The following is a 23,412-nucleotide window of genomic DNA, read 5'->3' as shown; positions in this document are numbered from 1 at the left end:
CTCAGATACACAATGTACATAAATGCTTCTGGTCTGGACTTAATATTTTTTTCATCTGTATTCTAAGTGCACTTATTTATAGTAAACTTCCATGGTTATATCATTTTTTATTAATATTCATTTAAATGTAGTGGCTTATGGCCTGGATTGCAACTGAAAACTGTCCATTAGGATCAACCATCTCATCCAGTCAACATAATAATAAATACAAACATTTGGAACATCTGCAGTTCTCTAAAGTACATAAGTCTATAAATGGAGTCTGATCACAAGTGACTTCTGCAAGACCTCTGATAAAGAACTCAAAGGATGCTGTTGGAGAAGATCCAGGACTTTTGAAGGTCCTTAAAACAGAGAAAGTGGTGAGAAAATAGGTTGACAAGAAGTCATCTAACCTACAAGTAAGGTGGCATTTAACAGAGAACCGGCTGTAAAATTTCACAGGATTCAGTGCTCAGACTGTTCTTCATAACATTTATAACAGATACAACATGGACGTTGAGCAGCAAGGTTAACCAGTATACAGCCAGAATCAAGGCTGAGGGAGCAGTCACAGATGGAGATATTTGCATCCAAGAATTGGTATGGCCTTCAGGGTTGGTGTGCTGGTGTCAGCTGAGATTTACTAAATAAAAGGTATAAAGCTAGGCACTCTCTGTTAGCGAGAGAGAGAGAGCTCACAGGAAATTTATGTCTAGAGAGGCTACAGGAACAAAGGGCTCAATGATCATAAATGCCCCCAGTCTAAACCATGTAGACCATTTGAAAAGTGCAGTGAAGAAAGTCAGAGAAGATAAATGGACACACAGCGCTGGAACAGACTACAGAAAAGCTTAGATCATCCTCCCAGTGTGTAAGGTAGGTAACAGTAATGTCAAATCGATGGTAGTGTGTCCAATTCTAGCAGCCATACACTGTAACAAAAGTAGTAGGAGGGTTGTGGTATGAATCACCACAACTCGCTTCACCAAAACCAGTAACTTAGTCATATAAAGCAAATGGGCTCAAGAGAGGAAAATTACTTCAGAGAGAGGGCATTCTCAAACTATTTGGTGAAGTTGGTCGTCTTCTCAGGTAATTATAACTGCTGAATTTAAAAGTTAAAGTAGTTTACTTGACACAGCTTCAAGAATGTAAAAGACTAAAGATTTGTTTACTGATTGCTAACAAAAACAATGGAATGGAAAGCTGAGAATGAGCAGTTTTGTGATGAAGTGATAGCAGAAGTAAGGTAACCATAAACTAACAAATCCTACTGCACCAATAAATGACACAAATTATTATTCCAAAGATGCGTAATTTAATGAAGTTGAGCTCTTTCATTCCGATCATTACATGGAACTTCTTCAGAACTCTTAGAACACTTAGTAAGGTGACCATGCTGCTTCACAAACACCACTAATCAACTTAAATGTTTCCAAGGTGACAAACAGTCCGGTGGTGATATGAATGGTGTTGTGGAACTTATGGTCAACAAATGCCAGTGGGACCTACTAAAATGCAAAATACAAGACGTTTATGAAAAGGTAGCAGAGATCACAAAGCAGACTGAATAGGCAGGTCGACAACTGACTGGAAAGACAAGGCAGAGAGGTAAAAATCTGAGACTACACGGAATTTTGGAATGCAAGGATCAGAAATATTGGGCTATGTGGAAGTCAAAATAGTGCATTTGACAGACTCTTGTAAAAGCCTCACTTAGTTCTAAACTTGAACAATGCCACAACAAAGTTACCACATTTGCTTGAAAACACCATACTAGACCTACCAGCATTTAGCATTAAAAACACTTAACTGGCTCAAATTTTTCTCACAACCTATCTTATACCCAGCTCATCTTAACCCACAAAATCATATATACTCCATTTGCCTGGCCAGCAATTAGTGCATTATTCCAGCACTATCTACCAAACCATTCCCGTTGGTCAAATGATAAACTACTTCCCATCTACAAAACACGTGCTGCCGTCGATTCCAATCATGTAGCTAGAACTTGGAATAAAATTCACAGCTCAGTCAGGTCTATCTCATACCTTCATCTTTTCAAACCATTACTTAAAGACTTCCTTCTCTGTCTCCTGGCTTTGTCCTTACTCCTTTATCTGGGGCACAGCCTCTCCTAACAGCCTTCATTCACCTTCTTATACCTCCTTAAATCACCTAACCTGCTTATCTCCATCTAATAATTAATATGGGGCAATACAAATTTTCTAACAATAGGACTGAATAATAATATTTACTGAAGCTGTTCAAGTAGCTTAGAATTTGAGTTAATACTAGCTTTGAATTGGGATATGATGTATTAACCTTATGAATAAGCATAAACCTTTTTTTTTTAATTTTGAGTTTGACTAAATACTATTGGTGTAGAACTACTAAAACACAGCTTAAACAATTTTATGCACCTCATTTTTTTACAAATGGAATAATTATAACAAATATTACAGAAAATCATGAAGTATTAATCTTATGGATGTGCTAATATCAGCATTAATGAAGGATAAGGTAAAGTGTTTGTCATATGGTAAAGAACATTTTGCATTCATTTAACTGAATAATTATGACATTTTAAACTGCAAATATGTTTTTGAATATGGTGAAGTGTTAAGTCTATGACAGAAGTATAAACTCAAATTAGCAAAGTATTAACTATATCAATAAGCGATTCCCTAAAGTGAGTAAAATATTACATGTCAAGTTTTTATGGAAATCTAGCCTATGAAGTTGCGTTCTTTTTTTGTTTTTTTGCTATTTGAATTAGCAGTTCAGCTACTGAAATTTGAGGATATTAACTGTTACACTGGAAATGATTTGCAAATAATAATGTCAATTCCATGTGGTTAGCACTTCATCATGTGTTTGATTTAAAGTCATATGCGATTCATTAAATGACTGAACATCTTGATCAAATGACAGCATACAGTCAAGTAGGAAAGTACAACTATGTAAGCAAATTTACCACAGTGGTAGATGTTTGAATGATCACTGCTGAAGTAGCCTTATCTACAGGAGTAACATCCTGTCAAGGATATAACAGCTGGCCAATTTCCAAAGCTCAAATTGTCAGACAGCTCAAGCTGAGCCAACTACAAGACAAGTTTAGGTGCCAAGCCCTTCAGCACTTTCCTGCCACCATAGCGAGGGAGGCTGAGATCTGAAAAGACAATGCTATGAACAAAAAGAATGAACAATCATACCTTGCGTGACGAAAGGAGATACTACCAGCACAGCTAGCTGGAATTTTGTAAATAACTGTATGTCATTTGTAAATATCAAACTAATTCAATTCAAGATAATGGTGTTGCAAATTTATTAGAACTGTATGTCATATGAGATGCTTGTGTTAAAATGTATTAGAACTGTATGTCATGCGTATATCAAACTGCTCTGTACAGTGGTGTGTGTTAAAAAGGTATTTGAAACTGCTGTGTTAAAATGTATCTGCAGTGTGCCCTACTGGAAGACAACAGAAATGTACATGCACTACTGGAATTAACAGTGGAAACTGGAATAAAGGAGGTTAACTTCAGTCAAGCAAACTTTAGGAAATAACTAAAATTAAATTACTTTATGGCTAGGCCATAAAAGATGGTATCTGTCAGATTTCACTGCAGCAAGAGACAACACTGTCTGTACTAGAATACTTTCTGTATTGTCTTTAGGGTGAACCAATTACTAGTCTTGAATGTATAAAGGAATGCAATTGTTTTATGGTTCCAGCATCTGCCAGAGATCTGAGCAGAAGCCCTTGTTTGTATATTTTTACAGGTAGATGTTAAATACCATCAGCTTCCAGCAGTGGGGATTTCACCTGGGAACTAGGAGTCAGATGACAAGAAATGACATCATTCTGCAAGCTATCCCAGCAGTAATATTGTAGATATTAATTTGAGAAGTCTCTTAGTGAGACAGAGCATCCTGCATTGTCTTGGACCTGACAACAACTTGAAAATCCGTTCACATCTGCCTTGCTCTATTAGTAGGTTCATAGATTACAGTAATTCTCTTAAATTCAGTCAGGAATATAGTGAAGCTTAGTTTAGATATTTTTCTTTATTTATTTGCAACTGTCCTGCAATGTTATTTTACACATTTCCTGTGGTTTTTGAACTCTAACGTCACTGAGAGATATATTACATCTACACACACACACACACACACACACACACACACACACACACACACACTAGATATAAAAACTCTACACAGCCCTGTGAAAATGCCATTTTTTGTGATATAAAAATGAGACCACAATAAATCATTTCAAAACTTTTCCTAACTTTAATGTGACCTATAACCTGTACAGTTCAATAGAAAAACAAATCTGTTAGGGGAAACAATATAAAAAATAAAAAACGTACAATAAGCTGGTTGCATAAGTGTGGCACACCCTTAAACTAATACTTTGTTGAAGCACTTTGCTGACTCTTCCCCAGGGTCATGGAAGTAATGGGGAACAGAATAACCAAACCCCAGAAGCAATAAAAGGTCAGTAAATTTCTTCCACAAGTTACAGAGAGTCATAATTCTGATAGTTTTATTCATATGTTTGAAAGAGTGAATAAAACAGTATAATGTTGACCAAGGGCTCTGAGTACAGTTCCTGACCCCCTTACTCCATGGTAAAGCTGTAGCTCCTGTTTCTAAATTGTCTGATACTGATTACTTAAATTATAATGTTATCTATCTTTCGGCTTTTTCCTGGTAAGGGGTCGCCACAGTGGAACTCCGGTCCGCTAATGATTGGCAGTAGATTTTTATGAAACACACAGGTGCCAGCTCGACGCCCAACCTTCAAAGAAGGCACGCCCATTTACGCACGCATGTCTTTCGAACGCTACCCAACCACAGGGAGGACATGCAGACTCTACACAGAAGGCACTCCCCAAGCCAAGCCGAGAATCAAATGGGAGAACCTCTTGCTGTGAGGTAACAACGCTACCGCTGTACCATCGCGGAATGTATTACTTAAATTATAATACTGTTAAAATTATTTGTTATAATGCTTTAAGTTAACACCTGAAGCTTATAGAAAAAAAGTTTTGTGAGCATAGGCACAAGGCAGATGAAAGTGGTTGTGAATATATCGCTGAACCGAAAAAGAATTTGGGTCTTACCATAATTTTCCATGTGTGTTGTTGATCTTCGTTCATTCATTACTGAAGGGTTATCGGTTCCATCCACAGAATCGAGCTGGCCAATATCAAGCTTGCATCAGCCAAAAACTCTCGAGCCAAGGTCCTACTCAGAGTGCTCTGCTCCCTGTTACCTCAGATAGAGTTTGGAAGTTGATAGATAAAAGTAGAGGCTACCTCTGGTCATAACAGACCTACAAGAAAGGAGTACATGAGATCAACCAAGAACCTCCTGAAGGGGGACGGAGGGTGGGAAGTAATGAATGAACGAAGATCAACAACACAGATGGAATGTTATGGTAAGACATAACGTCTTTATCTGATGTTGTTAATCTTTGTTCATTCCTTACTGATGGGACAGAGTCCCCAGCTACCTGTATTCCTGGGTGGTCCTCATGGAAGGACATTCCTGAGCACCATGATGCCAAAGGAAGCTCTACCTCTGGAGGTCAAATCCAATTTGTAATGAAGAATAAAGGTATGAGAGGTTTGGCCCAAGTTGCAGCTGAGCAAATATCATTGAGGGAAGCCTTAGCATGGAAAGCTGCTGAAATTGCCATAGATCTTGTAAAATGTGCTTTGACTATGAGGCAAGGTGAGATTGTTTTTTGTTGTAGATAAAGGTAATACAGTTTCTCAACCATGAAGCCAATGTAACCTTTGATACAGGGTGACCCAGTCTAGGTCCAGAAAGCCAGAAACAGTTGGTGTTATTTACAGGTAGATTTTGTTCTGTCCAGATAAAAATGTATTTGCCTATGAACATCCAAGGAGTGCAGGCAATACTCTTCTTTGTTAGAATGGTTAGGAAAGAACACTGGGAGATCAAAAGACTGGTTGACAGATCGCTCTGACACCACTTTTGGTAAAAAGGAAGAAATGGTTCTCAGTGATACCCTATCCTTATGGAAGATAAGATAGGGAGGTTTGATGCATAAGGCCTGAATTTCTGGCAACCGTCTGGCCGATGTAATTGCAATCAGAAACAAAGTCTTCCAAGAGATATGTTACATCACAAGAAGACACAGGTTCAAAGGGTGGAGCTGTTAAAGCTTGCAGAACCAAAGCCAAATTTCAAGGTTGTACGGGTTCTCTAAAGGGAGGTTTTAGGTGGATAACCCCTTTCAAGAAAGTCTTATAGAGTCTGTGTGACATAAGTGAAGAATCTTCTAAACCAATATGAAAATTTGAGATGGCAGATAAATGTACATGGATAGTAGAGGCAGACACCCCAGAATGGAAAAGATGCGATAAGTAATCAAATACCACCGAGACCGGGGTTGACAAGGGGTCTATTTGCATATCTGCGGCCCATAGAGAAAACCTCTTCCATTTGTTGGGATATATTATTCTGGTGGATGATTTATGAGATGCAATAAGAATATTGCGCACAGGGGACGAAAGGTTTTCATGCCTGGCAATCATAGGAAGTGGAGAGACCAAGCTGTCAGTTTCAGGGTTGTTAGATTGGGGTGAATAAGACCATGTGGATGGGAGATCAACAGTGTGGATGGATTGAGGATCTACAGTTGATCTAGCAGATGAGGCCAGAGGAAGGGAAACCAGACTTGTCGAGGCCAATATGGAGCAATGAGGATTGCTTTGCTCTTCAAATGTCGTGATTTCTTTAGAAATGGGGAGATGAGGGGGAGAGGAGGATAGGCATAAAGAAGACCAAAGGGCCAAGCGTGGACTAGAGCGTCCCTTGGTGACTCCCCGAGGGGGGGATTGGGGCAAAGTAGTTGCTGCACTTGTAGTTGGTTGGGGAGGCAAAAGTACAGTTGTGTACAGTTATCATAAATGTAGATGTTCGAGGGTATTCCCTGTTGCAATCATTACATTTGGGTAATCTGCTGGCAGGTTGCCCTCAGTCAGCCTGAATAACAAAGTCTTGGGTCCTGCATCTGTTGCTGTCTCCTCTTCCATGACGTCAGGTCGTCAGGGGTATAAAACATGCAGCTGATGCCATTTTATTCAGGTTTTCTTGCGCCAGATGTCAGGTGCCCCCCAAATGGGGAGCAAAAAAAAAAATATATATATATTTATATATATATATATATATATATATATATATATATATATATATATATATATATATATATATATATATATATATATATATATATATACATATATATATATTTATATATATATAAATAAACAGAAATATATGCAAATGCACTTTTAGCAACATAAACCTTACCTTCATCTAAAAGCAAATACACCACAAAGGCTTTAGTATATAGTGAAGGAAAGAAAAGGTATAGAAAAAGGGGATGGCGTGTGGGTAACCCGGACTGCAACAGTGAATACACTTGAACATCTACATTTATGGTAAGTGTACACAACTGTACTATGTTCTTCGTGTTTCACTGTTGCAGTCATTACATTTGAGTAGAATCCCAACGCTATGGATGGGAGGATGGAACTAAATAGCATTAGGAGCGGCTGTAAGGCCCTGCAGGACTGCAGTGGCAAAGCCTGCCTTGGATTTGGAGAAGAGGCGCAAATGATAATGCTTTGTGAAGGTATGAACAAAGCTCTAAGTAGCAGCCTCTAGAATGTCTTTGGTTGGAACCCCTCTGAGAAAAGCTGCTGAGGCAGAGGCAGCCCTGGTGGAATGTGACCTGATCCCATTGGGCACAGGTTTACCATGGTGCAGGTGGCAGATACGAATGCAGTGGCTTATCCACTTAGAAATAGTCTGCTTTGATATAGCCTTCCCCTCTGACCCTGCAGTAAATGCTACCAGTAGTTGCTCAGACTTTCTTAGACATTTGCTCCTGTTTAAGTAGAATCTTAGTTGTCTGTGTATATCCAATGAATGCAGAATCCTCTCCCCCTTGTTCTGCGGATTTGGGTAAAATGTTGGCAGGTGAATTTTCTGGTTAAGAGCCACACTGGAAACCACCTTAGGCATAAAAGAAGGATTGGTCCTGAGGGACACCCTGTCCGGGTAAAATGTAATAAAAGGCTCCACAGCCATGACAGCCTGTAGTTCTGAAACCTTTCTTGCTGAAGTGTCTGCCAAGAGGAAAGCTGTTTTCCAAGATACAAATTTTATATCCGCAGTAGCTGCTGGTTCAAAAGGAGGCAGGGTACATTTTTCCAGCACAAAGTTGAGATCCCATGCAGGAGATGGTGATCTTCCGGGAGGCCTTAAAATTTTGACCCCTCTAAGATAGAAGCACAGGATGAGAAAAGAGGGGAGGCTCTTGTGTTGCTATGAGCCGAGATGACAGAGGCATGGATTTTTATTGAAGAAAAAGATAGGCCTTTGTCAAGCACCTCAGTCAAATATTGTAAAATCTGAGGAATATTGGGCTTTGCTGTGTCGGTTCTCTTCCATTTATCAGCATAAGATTTTCTAGTACTAGGTCTTCTGGCTTCCAAAATGACATCCATCACAGATTTACTGAGAGGTGTTGTTTGAACAGTTAAATGATCACCCATGCTGCAAGGTTCAGAGTTTGAAGGAGTGTGCAGAATTTAATTGTTCTGCTGAGACAGTAGATGAGGTATTTGAGGCAAGTACCAAGGAGGAAGTTGAGATATATTCCTTAGAATTGGGTACCAGTGCTGGCGAGGCCTGTCCGGAGCAACTAGGATCATTTTTGGTTTTCCTGTCTGACTTTTAGTAAGACCTTGGAGAGAAGAGGCAGAGTGGGAAAGGCATAGACTGATAGGTTTTTCCAACTGAAGGATAGGGCATCCACTTTCCATGCTTTTCTGTGATAATTTTGGGGAGAGGCAAATAGATCTATGTCTGGGCTCCCCCATTTCTGTGTTATGCTGAAGGTTTGTTGATCCAGTTTCCATTCGTGCGGGTCCATAAGATTTCTGCTTAGGTCGTCTGCCAGAGTATTTTGTTTTCTTGGCAGGAATTGCACTTGAAGATGTATTTGGTAAGTCAAAGCTGTGTGCCACAATGCCATGGCTAGTCTGAAAAGGGGGTAGGAATGTGTACCCCCCTGTTTGTTTATGTACCACATAACCGTGGTGTTGTCCGTCTTTATCAGTAGTTGTCCTGGATGAAGCAAGTCCTTGAAGGCTGTCAGAGCATTCTGAACAGCTAGCATCTCTTTCAGGTTGATATGCAGATGCATCTGTTTTGGGCTCCATTTGCCCTGAATGCATCTCCCCACCAGGTGGGCCCCCCAAGCATAGTTTGATGCGTCTGTAGTTAGGGTTTGGGTGGCAGGGGGTAGAGTGAATGACAGTCCCTTGTTTTGGTGACATGTCTCTGCCCATAGAAACTCCTGTTGGAGGCAGGGAATGAGAGGAATCATTGTTTCCAGACTGTGACAATGATGACTCCATAAACTTTTTAGGTACCATTGTAGTTTCCTCATATGCAGTTTCGCATATGGAATTAGTAGAATGCAGGATACCATGAACCCCAAAGCCTGCAGAATTTGTCTTGCAGATAAGTGGGTTTTTGTTCCCATTTGTTTGAAGTATGTTGTCAGTTGCCTTTGCTTGTCTGGCGTAAGGTACGCCATCTGGGCAGTTGTATTCAAGCTTGCACCCAGGAATGTAATTATTTGAGAGGGTACCAGTTGTGATTTCTTTTCGTTTACTGTGTACCCTAGGCATGTTAGAAGCCTTTTTACAAACTCCAGATGTTGAAGAAGAGTGTCCTTGTTCTCTACTTGAATGAGACAGTGGTCGAGATAAGGATAAATTTGTATGCTTCTTTGTCTGCAGAATGCAATTACTGGTGCCAGGCACTTTGTAAAGACCCTGGGCGCAGTAGATAAGCCAAAGGGCAGTGCAGAGAATTGGTAATGCAAAAAACCTGCCTTGAAGCGGAGATATCTTCTGCATGATTCCCTTATTGGGATATGCAGGTATGGCTCTTTTAAGTCTAGAGTCACTAACCAAGTGTTTCTGCCCAGCATAGGCAGTAGCTGTTGTAAAGTCAGCATTTTGAATTTTGGAATGTCCAGGAATGTGTTCAAAATCGATAAGTCCAGTATTGGACGCCAGGCATGGACTTTTCTGGGTACCAGGAAAAGTCTTGAATAAAAACCTTGTCCTTTTTCCTTTTCTGGTACTGGTTGAATAGCCCCCATATCAATGAGGGATATAACTTGTTTCTGAGACTCTGCCCAATGATTTTGTGGCAGATCTGGCCAACCATTTGGAATTGGCAAATTATGAAAATGAAATCTGTACCCCTGGGATACTATGTTTAATACCCACTTGTCCTGGGTAATTAACCGCCAATTTTCAGCATGAAATGCTAGTTTTCCCCCTAAGGGGGCTGCCAAAAGATAAGTGCATGGTGAAGGTAGAGGAAAGTCATTGAGACTGCTTACTGTAGGGTTGTACTTTGTTTCTTACAGATTTGGAGAACCCCATTCCTTTGACATGTAAGAACCTTGTGATTGGTTTCTGGAGTCTTTTGAGCGCCTGAATTTGCCTTGAGTGGCTCTGTTGGACACAGGAAAGGACCATTTTTTAGTAGGCCAATGCCTACTGAACCTGGGTGGCTGCACTTGCAAGAAATCTTTTACAGTTTGCATAGATTTTGCTTTGTCTTACATTTTCTTTAAAACCTCTTCCCTCTTCTGCCTTATTACCAAACAGAGTATCATGCTGCAAGGGGGCATCCAACAATTTAGCTTTAACATGATCAGGCAGATTTTCCTCCTTGAGCCAGGCATGCCTTCTAATCACAGATCCAGTAACTGCGGCCCTGCAAGAGGCCTCCAAGGAATCAAAACCACATTGCAAAGTATGCTTTCCAACCTGTTCTGCTGAATGGAATAATTCCTGTAATTCTTTATTTTCCACACAATCAGAAATCAACATCATTTTCTGTTTCAGTAAGCCCATAACATGCTGTTGATATTTAAGCATATGAAACTGGCAGTTTAAGGCCCTAATTGCCAAGGTTGCAGACGTATAAACCTTCTTTACCCATCTATCCAGCGCCCTAGAATCTCTGTCAGAGGGGGAAGGATTTTTGGCTGTAGAGGCCTTTACACCCTTGGGACCCTGTGAAATAATCTCAGGATCAGCAGCAGGATTTTTGAATAGAAATTTGTGGGAGTCAGGAACCCTGTAATATCTGTCTGGCTGAGGTAGGAAATCAGGAGCCATGCTTGATTCCGAAAACACATCATCAACAATGTCTAATACAGGAGGTACTGCCAAAGGCCTATGCTGAGGAAGAAGGAAATCCCTATGCCTCTTTTTGATTCAGAGAAGTCCTGGCTCTCCCAGTGGAAATGTTCCCTTAAAGTATGCAACATTTCTCCAAAAGAGTAATCCTCAGGAGGAGATGCAGATGGGGTGGATTCTTCTGCATCAGAATCCTCATAGGGTGGAATAGAAAATTCCTGATCAGAAGAGGAATCAGAAGAAATGAAAACCTGATCTGAAGATTCATAGTCAGTGCCTTGCCTAGGCCTCTTAGCAGGGGGGGGGGGTTGGGAACCCCTGATCAAGGTAATTAAGTCCTCAGCCATTTTGATCATCTGTTTTTTAGGCATAAGGGCCTGAGCACGTGGCTCATGCATCAGTTTTTTAGACATAGAAGATGCTTTTGATCTTGTTTTTGAGGCTGGCATCGGTTTAATATAAAAAAGTTGAGGCCTGAAAACACCCTCAGAAGCTGGTGCCAGGTCAGCGGCTCCAGACCCATCCAAGGGAGAGACATCAGCGGGTTCAATACTCTGAGAATCTCGTGGCATACTGGACCCTGAATGGGTCTCGGTAGAGGCCTGCGACTCAAAAGTAGCGGGTATCAGGGGCTGCAAAAGCATCTCACCGAGTACTGGCGACTGGCTTAGGAGAAGCTTCATCATCAGTTTTGGATCACGACGGTCTGTCTCTGTCTTTTTCTTTGTGTTTTTTGTGAACTCCGGTAGTTGGATTGCTAACAGACGACATTTCAGGATAATTAAATCTGGATCCAAAATATTTAGAAGCAAAAATATACTGACGCTCAATAGTGCATTGGTTAAATCTAGCACAAAACCGACAGAAAGGCAAGTTATGATCTGGGCCTAGGCAAGGAATACAGTACAAATGAAAATCCTTATGTAATGCAATTATTAACTTTTACTGACATTGGTAAGGAGCAAGAAAATGTTTCCCCAATGGGGTACTTAGCTTTAGTTTAAGACTTTGGTTCTGAAACTCGAATGCGAAAATTTCAGGAGTCAGGCGACCGGCACTTGCAAACTGCTTCTGCTTCGGGCACCGCTCGGCAAGAAAGGCTGAATAAAATGGTGTCAGCTGCATGTTTTATACTCCTGACGACCTGATGTCATGGAAGAGGAGACAGCAACCAACGCAGGACCCAAGACTTTGCTATTCAGGCCGACTGAGGGCAACCTGCCAGCAGATTACTCAAATGTAATGACTGCAACAGTGAAACACGAAGAATATCAGGTCGCAGCAAGGCTGGCCCCAGCGGTTGAAGATTTTTGCCACTATTAGAGGACTGAGGGACCACTCGTGAGGCTGTAGAATGTACCTGCTCAATTTGTCCACTATAACGTTGAAGCACCTGGGAATGTGCACTGCAATCAGAAAGCGGTTGTGAGCCATCGCCCATTGCCATATTCTCAAGGCATTTCGGCATAACTGGTAACATCTGGTGGCCCCTTGTTTGTTGATGTACCAGACCACTAACATGTTGTCTGATTGGATTGCAATAGTCCCTGATGGAAGGATGGAGTGAAATGCTTGCAATACTAGAAGCACCGTCCTCAGTTCCAGGACATTGCTATGCAAAAGGGCCTCTGGCCTTGGACTGAGTTACCCTGACATAGCCCCCCCCCCACCGCATCAGGGAGGCACCCGTGGTCACTGTGGCCATCGGTTGATGGGGGTTGAAAGGACGAGACCATTGTTGGGGATTTCGAGACATCAACCAGAGTAAATCTTGCTTGCATCTCTGAGTTACACTTATTTGAAAAGACAGAGGATGTTGTAGAGGGTACCACTGAGTGAGAAGGAGCCAATGGAGAAGCCTCATGTGGAATCTGGCTAGAGGAACAATGATAATCCAAACTACCACTGACCCAATAGCTGAAGTACAGATCGAGCTGGGGATTTTTGGTGACAGAGCAGTGGTTTAACTTGTTGTCTTATTCTCTGAAGTCTGTGTTTTGGAAGGCATGCTGTGCAATTTCTCGTGTCCAACAGTACCTCTATAAATTCCAAAGACTGAGTTGGGATTGTGTTGGATTTCTCCCAATTTGCAGCGATTCCCAGGTTTCTAGCTGTTAAGAGAGGATACTGCAGGGCTTCTTCCAGCAGACACTTGGTGGGGGTGGTAAGGAGCCAGTCATCTAGATATGGAAATGCCTGGAATCCTTGAAGTCGCATGTGAGCGATAACCACTGCCATGCATTTTGTGAACACGCTGGGGACTGTACAGAGACCGAAGGGCAGGGCTCGAAACTAGGTAGTGACTGGCTCCTATACGGAAGCGGAGGTATCTTCTTGAGCGTTTGTCCATTTTTATGTGGTAATATGCATCCTTGAAGATCTACACAGCATATCCAATCGTCTTCTTCCAGAAGAGGAAGGACAGATTGAACCGTGACCATCCAGAATTTCTCGGTTTTTAAAATTTGTTTAGTGTACTGAGATCCAGAATTGGTCTCCAATCCCCTGTCTTTTTTGGCACTAAAAAGAACCTGGAGTAAAATCTGGATCCTATCTGGTCTGCGGGGACCGTCTGGATGACTTTTTGTAGCAACTTTTTGATTTTGTGTGCTGCTGTTTCCCTTTGACTGGGTGGAACATCGGGTAACACTCTTGATGATGCTGGGAAAATATGGAAAGGGATGTGATAGCTTCTGGATATAATCCGTTGTACCCAAGAATCGGTTAGGTTTTGCCAGGCAGCAGGGTACAAGGAGAAATGACCCCCAACCACTTCCAGAGGTGAGCAGTCAGGCAATGCTTCAAAAGCACCAATAGAGTTGGCCAGATAAATAATCTCTGGAACCCCAGTTTTGCAGACCCCCTCTGCCCCAAAAGGGGCATCTTCCATTTGAGTTTCCCCCTCTGCCTCTAGGGGAAAACTTGTCACGTGCATCCCAGAAAGAACCCTGTGATTTCTTGTGCCAGATCTTTCCACTCCTCTGATTTCTGGTATAGAATTGCTGAGGAGTGGAGTGTCTGATACCAATGGCAGACAAGGTCTTGTCATCTTGTTCGCACCGTGCCAGGGTATCCTTGACTTTAGGGCCAAACAAAGAAGCAGCCTCTACACGGACATTCATGAAGGAAGCCTAAAAGGAGTCTGCAAAGTCACAAAGGTGCATCCATGCATGTCATCTGGTGACTATGCCTGCGCCTGCCACTCTAGCCACCCCTTCCATTACATAAGAAATAAGATGCATGGAAGAGTTGGAAATGGACTCTAGGGTGGCTGTTTGAGAAGCCACATTATCACAGACTTTGTCAGAAACAGCTCCTGCCAAGGTTTCAGACAGCTGGTTGATAAGATCTTGCTGAAGCCTGGTAAAATGTGCCAAATAATTCAAAGACCTTACGGCGAAGGTCGATGAAGCAAACACATGCTTCCCTAATCTGTCAATCACCTGGGACTCCTTGTTGGGTGGATGGAGAGTTTGGCTCTCTTCTGCCAAATCCTTCTTAGTAGCAGCTACCACTACCATAGCATCTACTGGAAGACCATGTGACCAGTGGGGGCGCTCAGCAGGGGTGATAATATTTTATCTGCCCTCTTAGTTATCATTTCCATGGTATCGGGAGCCTTCCATGCGAGCTGCACAATGAGCTGGACAAGCTCATAGGCAGGCGGGGTGACCCAGGAGGTAGGGGCCGGGCATGAAAAGCCTGCAGGAATACAGATTCCTCAGAGGAAGGATTGGAGGGCTACCAGTCACCTCTCTAAGGATCTTGAGGATGTCACCAAAGGACACCTCAGAAGGTGACTGTGGGGACCCTTCCGTGTCATCAAAATCCATATCTTCAGTCAATGGAGTCCTCAGTGGAGTCCATGTGCTTCCCCTTACACAATGCTTTGTGGGGTGCATCCTCAGTGGGAGGTTCTGAGGAAGACTGCAAAGAGGCCGTCTCCTGAGGAGGAGAGACCTGAGGCACTTGTGCCCGGTGTCCGGGAGTTGAAGCATGTGGCAGTTGCAGCTCAGAGGGGGGATGAGCTTTGCCAGTGGAGGCAAGCACTCTCTCCATAGCCTGGAAGGCTGGCCCATCCAAGGAGGGATGGGAGCCCAGAACCGAGCACCACAGCCTTGGAACTGGGGTCACATCGTGCCTAGACGAGCCCGGCTCCAGACCAGGAGTATCAAGAGGACTGTGAACCTCAAGAGAGAGCATCCCTGGAAGGAGCCATAGAAAAAAAAATCGGCATGGAACCAGGAATGCCCTCCACAACAACACAGCCACTGAAATGAGAAAAGCCTAAAGCCCAGTGTACCGAAGGCCACAAGGATGACTCTGGTTCCAAAGTGAAATCCACTATTGGAGTCGGAGGGAGGGAAGCTGCTGTTGGAGTAATAGGCTTGAAGACTTGAGTGGAAGACGAAGAAGGAGTATACGTTGGGGTTTGAAGCAAAATACGCTCACCTGAATGAGGGAACACGGACTTTGATGGTTGAGAGAGACCTCTGGCCACAAGCAACTGGTTGCAACACATCCTGCTCAGAAAGACCTCATGGAGAAGGCTGATGGCGATTCTGGCCTTTCTAGGAAAGGACTATACCGACTGCTCACAAAAGGATCTAATGAAGGAGAGTATTTTGTCTTTACTAATTCAATAGGTGCAGAGCTTGGAGCGGAGGAAGTCTGCACTGAAGAAAACGGTGTGGAAAAGGTCTGCACTGAAGATGTCAGCACCGCAGTAGTTGAAGGTGTCTGCACCATAAAGGCAAAGGCCTGTCCCGAAGGGTAAGGTGCCATGGTGGAGAGTGTCTGCACCAGCAATAAGGATGGTGCTGAGAAGGAGTGCACCGAAGTACATGTCTGTGCCAAAAAAGTCTGTGCTGTGGAGTACAGAAGAGTCATACTTGGAGCCGAAGGTGACTGTACCAATGGTGCCGAAGGGGACTGAACCTGTATTGACGATACCATTAGGGGTTGCAACAGAACTGTTGGAACCATAGTTGTCTGCGCCGGGAACTCTGGTGCCGATATTGATAAAGGAGACATGGCTGTAGTCAGGATCATTTGGGGTGGTGCCGAGCCTAGAGCCGACAGGGTCACAGGTGGCAGTGCTGGAGTAGTACTCAATTTCACCTTCTTGTGAAAAGACACCCTAAGATCTCCAGAGGGAGAAGATGGGAGTGACTTCGATGAAAAAGAGGAAGAATGCCTCCTGCGGGGTTTAACAGGAGGGGGGTGAGCCCTCAGACCCAGAAATAGCCTGAGAGAAAGGAGACTTAAGGAGACCTTTCAAAATTAACTTATTCTTTCCCTCGCTGAGAGTCCTGGTAGAGAAGTTTTTACAAATCCCTCAGGAAGGATCGACAGTCAAGTGGGAGACATTAAGACAGTAGACAGAAGTCATGGCCATCAGAAAGTGGTAACTTACGACCGCAATCCTTGCACTGCTAGAAACCAATGGAACTTTTCTTATCCAACACAGCTGGTGTGGAGAAGAAGCAGAGTAGCAAAAGGAAGAATAATGGCTACCCAAAAAAAGGGTAAGAAGAGAAAAGGATGGAATACCAACGATGGCAATGGAGAATGACCATAAGGTAAGAAAAGAGGGTAATGAATGGAAAAGACTAAAGGGAGAGAGTGTAAAGTGTGCTATAGGATAGCAAAATATTAGAATAAACTTTTGAGAAAATTTTAGAGTAATAATATATAAACTGTCAAAAAACTAAACACTTAGCTGCGAGAGTGGCTTGACATGACATGGCTGCTCAGCAACATGGCAAACAAAATCTGAGGTAACAGGGAGCACAGAATTCTGGGTAGGACCTTGGCTCGAGAGTTTCTGGCTGATGCTAGCTTGATACTGGCCGGCTCGGTTCCGAGGACGGAACCAATAACCCATCAGTAAGGAATGAATGAAGGTTAACAACATCAGATCACTTATTTTCATAGGGGGGTGAGTGGGTGTCAGGTCACCACTTTTAAAGGGCTGGCAGACCTTTTGGTGAGGAAACAAGTGCTTACCACTTTGCATGAGGACATGAGAATCTGGTTAGCAGATAGAGAATCCAACACCACAGACGAGTTGGGGAAAAAAGGGAGACCTATACCTAACACGCAGGGCATCACTTCACAGGAATGGGTTACCCAGTGCTGCACATGGGTTTAAGGGAACCCATAGTGAGCAGCCTAAACCACTCCAACAGAGTCCACCAGTAACAGGGGAAGCCACTAGTTCAGGTACATGGCCAGGATCAGGGGTTAAATGTTTTAAATATAACCAGTGGGGTCATGTAGCATATAGATGTCCATGGAGGCAGGGTGCAGAACAAAAGCTGGGAGAGCCATTAAGTGGGAATGACAGAATGTCAGCAGTAAACTGTATGGAGACAACAAGGGTACCACACTACAATAACAGGTTATATCCTATCTTAGTAGATAGAAAACAGGCCACTGTTAAATGAAACCCAGCATCTAACCTAACAATTGTAGAGCCTGCAATGGTTAAAGAGGAGCACTACTTGCTTGGGCAGTCTACTGGAAGCATCCCACTCCAAAATACCTTTGGCTAGGGTTAAAGTTGACTGGAAGGGTGAAAAATGCAGCAAGCAAGTAGGTGTGTTTGTGGATAGCAATGCAAATGTCCTGATATGGAATGATTTTGATAATGCAGTACCTTGTATGCATGCAGTCAGGCTTGGAGACAAGCATATGGGTCTGGTAGAATTGGGGTGGGGGATGCAGACAGACTGCACACAAAGCCAGGACTGGTGAGGTGGCTACTTCAGGGAGGGAGCTACCCTGTAGTAGTGAGACTGCAGGTAAGCCACAGCTGCTGGAGGGCACTGATGTTCCCTTGGACAGAGTGACTGCACGGGCAGAGGTGAGTAGTAGTACCCAAGCTGACAGTGAGGCACTGCTGTCAGAGGATACCAGACTTCCTGGGAAGGGTTACAAAGAGATTGGAGACGGGCTCAACTCTCAGACTCTACATTACAAGGCTTGAGGGAGGTAGCCAGGGAGACATCTGATTGCCAAGGAAAGGGGTAATCTGTATAGTGGGACAAAGGATTACTGAATAGACAGTGGACCCCTGAGGGGGGGCTAGAGGGTGAGAGAATACAGTAGTTGGTAGTGCTAAGAGGCTACTGTCTGACACTTCTAGCCATAGCTCATGACATTCGCTTTGCAGGTCATATGGGCATAAAGTGTACAAAGAGATGTATTATGCAGAACTTTTATTGGCCTGGGATTTCCAGGGATGTTAACAGTGAACTGTAGGATCTGTGAGAAGTGCCAAAAGGTAAGCAAGGCAGGAGACAAGGTCAAAGCTCCTTTGGTGCCTTTGACCGTGACTGAGGAACCATTTCAGAGGGTAGCTATGGATTTTGTGGGGCCTCGGAGTACCCGAAAGTTCCACAGGGAAGAAGTATATCCTAGTGGTAGTAGATCATGCTACCAGATAACCTAAGGCGGTGACTCTGTCCCCGATTGAGGCAGAAAAGGTGGCAAATGCTTTATTAGAGATTTTCAAGTAGGGTAGGTTTCCCAAAGGAAATACTGACAAAGCTGCCACTTTTACTCCAAATAGCCTTGCTCTTGGTCAAACTACCATTTGTATTAGTATTAACATTACACAGTACAATTGGGCACCCTTTGTTTAAGGGCCTTAAAGTAGCTGACAAGGGGTTTTGGTGGTAGGGATAACTACCTTATAGTCTGGGCAGATGGGGGCATAGATAGTAAACCTGTGTCAGCCTTAAATTTCCGAGAGAGTGTCTGTGTGTGTGTGTGTGTGTGTGTGTGTGTGTGTGTGTGTGTGTGTGTGTGTGTGTGTGTGTGTGTGTGCATGTGTGTCTGTGTGTGTGTGTGTGTGTGTGTGTGTGTGTGTGTGTGTGTGTGTGTGTGTGTGTGTGTGTGTGTGTGTGTGTGTGTGTGTGTGTGTGTGTGTGTGTGTGTGTGTGTGTGTGTGTGTGTGTGTGTGTGCGTGTGTGTGTCAGCTACTTGGGCAGGGACACGAAGCACTGGTGGGACAGAGAGTGTTGGAGGACTTGGTTTGGAACCCTGACTAAGGACTCAACTCTATAGCTGTGCCAGTGGGGAGTTTTATTGGGGATCTAGAGGGAGAAACCAGCCCCGGACTAACTGTGGTCTCTGTGTACTCTTAAGGGAAATTGCACTTGATGCAGACAGCTTCATCTGGAAAAAACTGTCTCTCTACCTGTTATCCTCCCAGTGTACATCCCCACACTGTTGCCAGTGTGAGGATTGAGGCTCCTTGATTACTAGTCCAGTGATGGGGCATCACATGAGGTTTAAAAGAAGGCAGGATTTGAATGAGCTATGTAATGTTTGACTGACAATGACTTGATAGATTACAAGTGATGTTTCCTATTACAATTATGTCACTACGGTTTGTGATGTATAATGCCTGCAACTAAGATTATGTCAATATGGTTTGTTTTCATTTATATAAATGTATGACTATTAAATGATCACTTATGACATAAGCAAAGATGTTTATTGTTTAAAAAAAATTATTCTCAAAGGAATCCTTTCTCTGAGGAAAATGAGATAGGGTTGACTCACCATAAGAGCTTGCAACTCAGATACTCTTCTTGCAGAAGGTTAGAGTAATCTGTATAAATGTTTTCCACGTTAAGAACCCAGATTATCTGTTTCAAAAGGAGCAAGTGTTAATTAAGATCCCAAGAGGGGGTCACTGGTTTTCTTGGAGGCCTCTTAAGTAAACCCCCTTTCATAAACACGAGAAAGCCTTGAAAGAGGAAGATCCATGGGCATACCTGCAACAACTATAAAACCTTTTCCATTTACTAATATATGATTTTCTAGTAGCAGACTTTTTTGCCTTCATTACCTGCACGTTCCTCAGTAAACAGGTGCCTTAAGGAAAATAAGACCCTATTATCCAGACAGTCAGCTGAAGTTGACTGGTGTTGGGGTGCATCAAACACCCATCTTGTGTAAGCAAATTCATTTGATGAGGAAGCTTGTGGCAACTGCCACTGGCCATTTCCATAAGAAGGGAGTTGCCACAATGATCTTAGGGGATTCTTTGTGAATCTTCAAAAGTATCCTGGATATCAATGGAAAGAGTAGAAAACCATACTCAAAGAAAAATACATCTGTTTGCCAGGCCTTCTAACATGAGTCCTGGAGCAGAATCTTGTCAGAGTGGAGGCAAATGGGTCTACTAGAGGAACTCCCCAAAGAGGGATCAAATCTTGGAATACCCCCACCCTGATCTACTTTGCATACATGAAGGTCTGCCTTGTCCTGTTCAGCTTGCCTGCTACACAATATTGCTCTGACAGGAATGAAGGATGCCTGTAGAGTGAGATTGTGCTGTGAAGCTGCATCCCAAGCTAACACAGTTAGTCTGTAAAGGGAGTACAACCTGGTTCCACATTACTTGAAGATGTACTACATGACTATGGTATTGTCTGAAACAGCTTGAAGAGGTCTTGGGGACCAAAGATGATTCAGAGAGCTGAGTGCCTTGATCAGGGAAAGCATCTTTCACATTTATGTGTCTGCATCTGTCCCAAGTGTCCCGCACACCTTCCACTATTATCCTTCCTAAAACTGCTCCCAAAGCCTGAAATGCTTGAGAGGACTTACTGCTTTGGAACAGGGAGGGAGAAGGACAGACCCACATGTAGAGATATTTGCTGCTTTAGTCAGAATTTTTCTATTGACTAAAGCCCAACACTGGGATTTGAAAAGACAAGGGATGTTGATGCTGGGACCAAAGAGACTTCAGAAACAAATGTACTTCTCTCATGTAGAGTCTTTCCAGGGTTTCAAGAGAATCACAGATGCCATGAGATCAAAAATCCTGAGGTATTCCCTCGCAGTGATTGAAGTCTGATTGGAAAACCTTAGAAATAGATCTAGATGTTTATTTATTTTTTCCTGTGAAAGAAAAGCTCAAACTGATATGACCAGCTGACACAACAAGAACACAATTTGGTGTGAAGGAGTCAAAAAAGACTTGAATTTTCTACTGGAATCCCACTTGTGTAAGACATCTCTTACCCAAGTAAGTGATTTCTGGCATTTTGAAAAAGACTCTGCAAAGATAAGCAAGTCATCTAACTATGGGAAAATGAAAATAGATACCCTGTAGCCTGCAATGAGCTAAAACTGAAGCAGCCACTTAGTGAGCACTCTTGGTGCAGTGGACAGTGCAAAGGGTAAAGCACAGAACTGACAAAGTGATCCAAACACACAAACCTTAATAAATGCCTGAAGTCTGGATGAAAAAGGATGAGACAATGAGAATTTTGTAAATGTAGAGCTATCAGGAAACTTGAATGAGGAAGAAGAGGCATCATTTTGAAGTTAGGCACCATCATAAACAGGTCTAAGAAGAAAAATCCAGAACTAGTCTCCAAGCATCTTCTTCCTTTGGCACTAAAACTATCTTTGAACAAAAGCCTTTCTCAATTTGGGAAGGAGGAAATGGTTCTATCATTCCATGGAACAGCATATAAAGAAAGACAGGTGGAAATAGAGTCGGAAAAACCTGGAATATCCTCTCACTGCCATCTGCAACTTTGATTATAGACCTTCAGAACCCATTTGTCTGAAACTATCTGTCGCCAAAGAGAAAAATGGATACACAGATTTTCTGGAACGGAAGAGGGACTGTCAGGGTGAAAAGGAGGAACAAAGTCCCTTAAATAGTTTAACTAGTTTACAGATTCATACGGGATTACTAGGATAATGGCTCAAGAGCCGTTACAAGCTTAACCAGTTTTACCCAGACTTTACTCAATTTTATATCCCTAGAGGAAAGACAACAAGGATCAACAAGCAGGGTTTTGACAATTTTTACAAACTACGTCTGTCCTTAATGGGACATGGGCACCACCCAGGAGTGAATCTGCGATTTCCCATCCATTGGTCCAGACTGCACTTGGAAATGGTCAGAGAAGGGCTCTGCTTCATGTCAATAGGAAACCTATTCCAGAGGAGGGGCAATCTCTGGGACACATCTGTCTTTCCAGCATGATCTATTCATGTCGGAGATCAATTTTAGATCCTTGGAGAGCATAACCCTTGCGCAGTTATTTTTGTGAATATGCAACATTCTCATCAGGGCTGGGTAAAACACTCTGTTGTAGGTCAGGCATAGATCACCCCTCAGTAATTGGTAGAAAACTGAATACAGTGATGGGGCTTTTCATCAGTATAGGACATGTTGGTTACACCCTGTATTTTTGGGGTGAGAAGCCTCTATGGATGCTCCAACTGTTACATTTGCCTGGCAAGGTACATGCCAAAGGGTGCACTGTACTCCATTACTGGTCTGATAAGGGTAGTCAGTGTTACTATGACATCCCTAGATCTGGAGGCCATGTCTTTACTTATAAGTTGAGCCACATAGAAGGATTTCCTCACCACCGTGGACACATGGTTGTCAAAGTTCAGATTACTACCGATCTGAGTACACAGCTCTCTCGCCACTGGGTCCACTCTTAATGGGTGCCATCAATGTTGTAATTTTCATGGGTATTTGGTTTCTCAAAGGGTATTATTATGCACTTAGTTTGAGCCCATGGCTGTGACACCAATCATTAATCTGCATCAGTCTTTTCTGTAGGATATCAGCATCACTTGGGGAGTCAATGATTGCCCCTAACATGCAGTCATCAGCAAATTGGGTCAGCCAAAGGCCATCTACATTTGTCTTGACATCTGAGAAATATATCCCAAAGAAGAGGTGGCCCAGCACTAAGCCCTGTGCTACTCCACTGGTGATTGACCTCTTGCTGGCTGTGAGCCATGTGGCTATCCACCTGGTGATGCAGAGGTTTATGTCCAATTTTGTGAGTTTATCTATAATACCCTAGTGGGGTACTGTGTCCAATGCTGTAGCTAGGTCAAAAGTGGCATGCACTCACCTACCCTCATCCATGCCCTTGGTGACCTTCTCAAAGTCCACCAGAATGAGTAGACAAGACCTACCACTGACAAAGCCGAAATGGGACGGGTGTAGAGTCTGGAGATTTCCTATGTTGTTGCTAATCAGGTCCATATTTATCCTTTCCACAGTCTTGATACAAGGCTAGTCAGACTTAAGGGGCAGTAGTTTTCTGGGTCTGCTGATGGTCCCCACTTGTGCAGAGGGATGACT

At 43.0% G+C, this 23,412-nt stretch overlaps 1 protein-coding gene across 1 annotated transcript in view; it reads right to left on the bottom strand.

The window, feature by feature from the left end:
- The window catches only part of ACTR8 (actin related protein 8), a 663,070-nt gene that overhangs the window by 524,488 nt on the left and 115,170 nt on the right, over nucleotides 1-23,412 (bottom strand). The window lies entirely within an intron of this gene.

This window comes from Protopterus annectens, chromosome 7.part0 (assembly GCF_019279795.1).
Source record: "Protopterus annectens isolate FY-2018-M chromosome 7.part0, PAN1.0, whole genome shotgun sequence".
NCBI classification, from domain to species: domain Eukaryota; kingdom Metazoa; phylum Chordata; order Ceratodontiformes; family Protopteridae; genus Protopterus; species Protopterus annectens.
The sequence above is the reverse complement of the archived record's forward strand: the minus strand, read 5'-3'. Positions and strand labels throughout refer to the sequence as shown.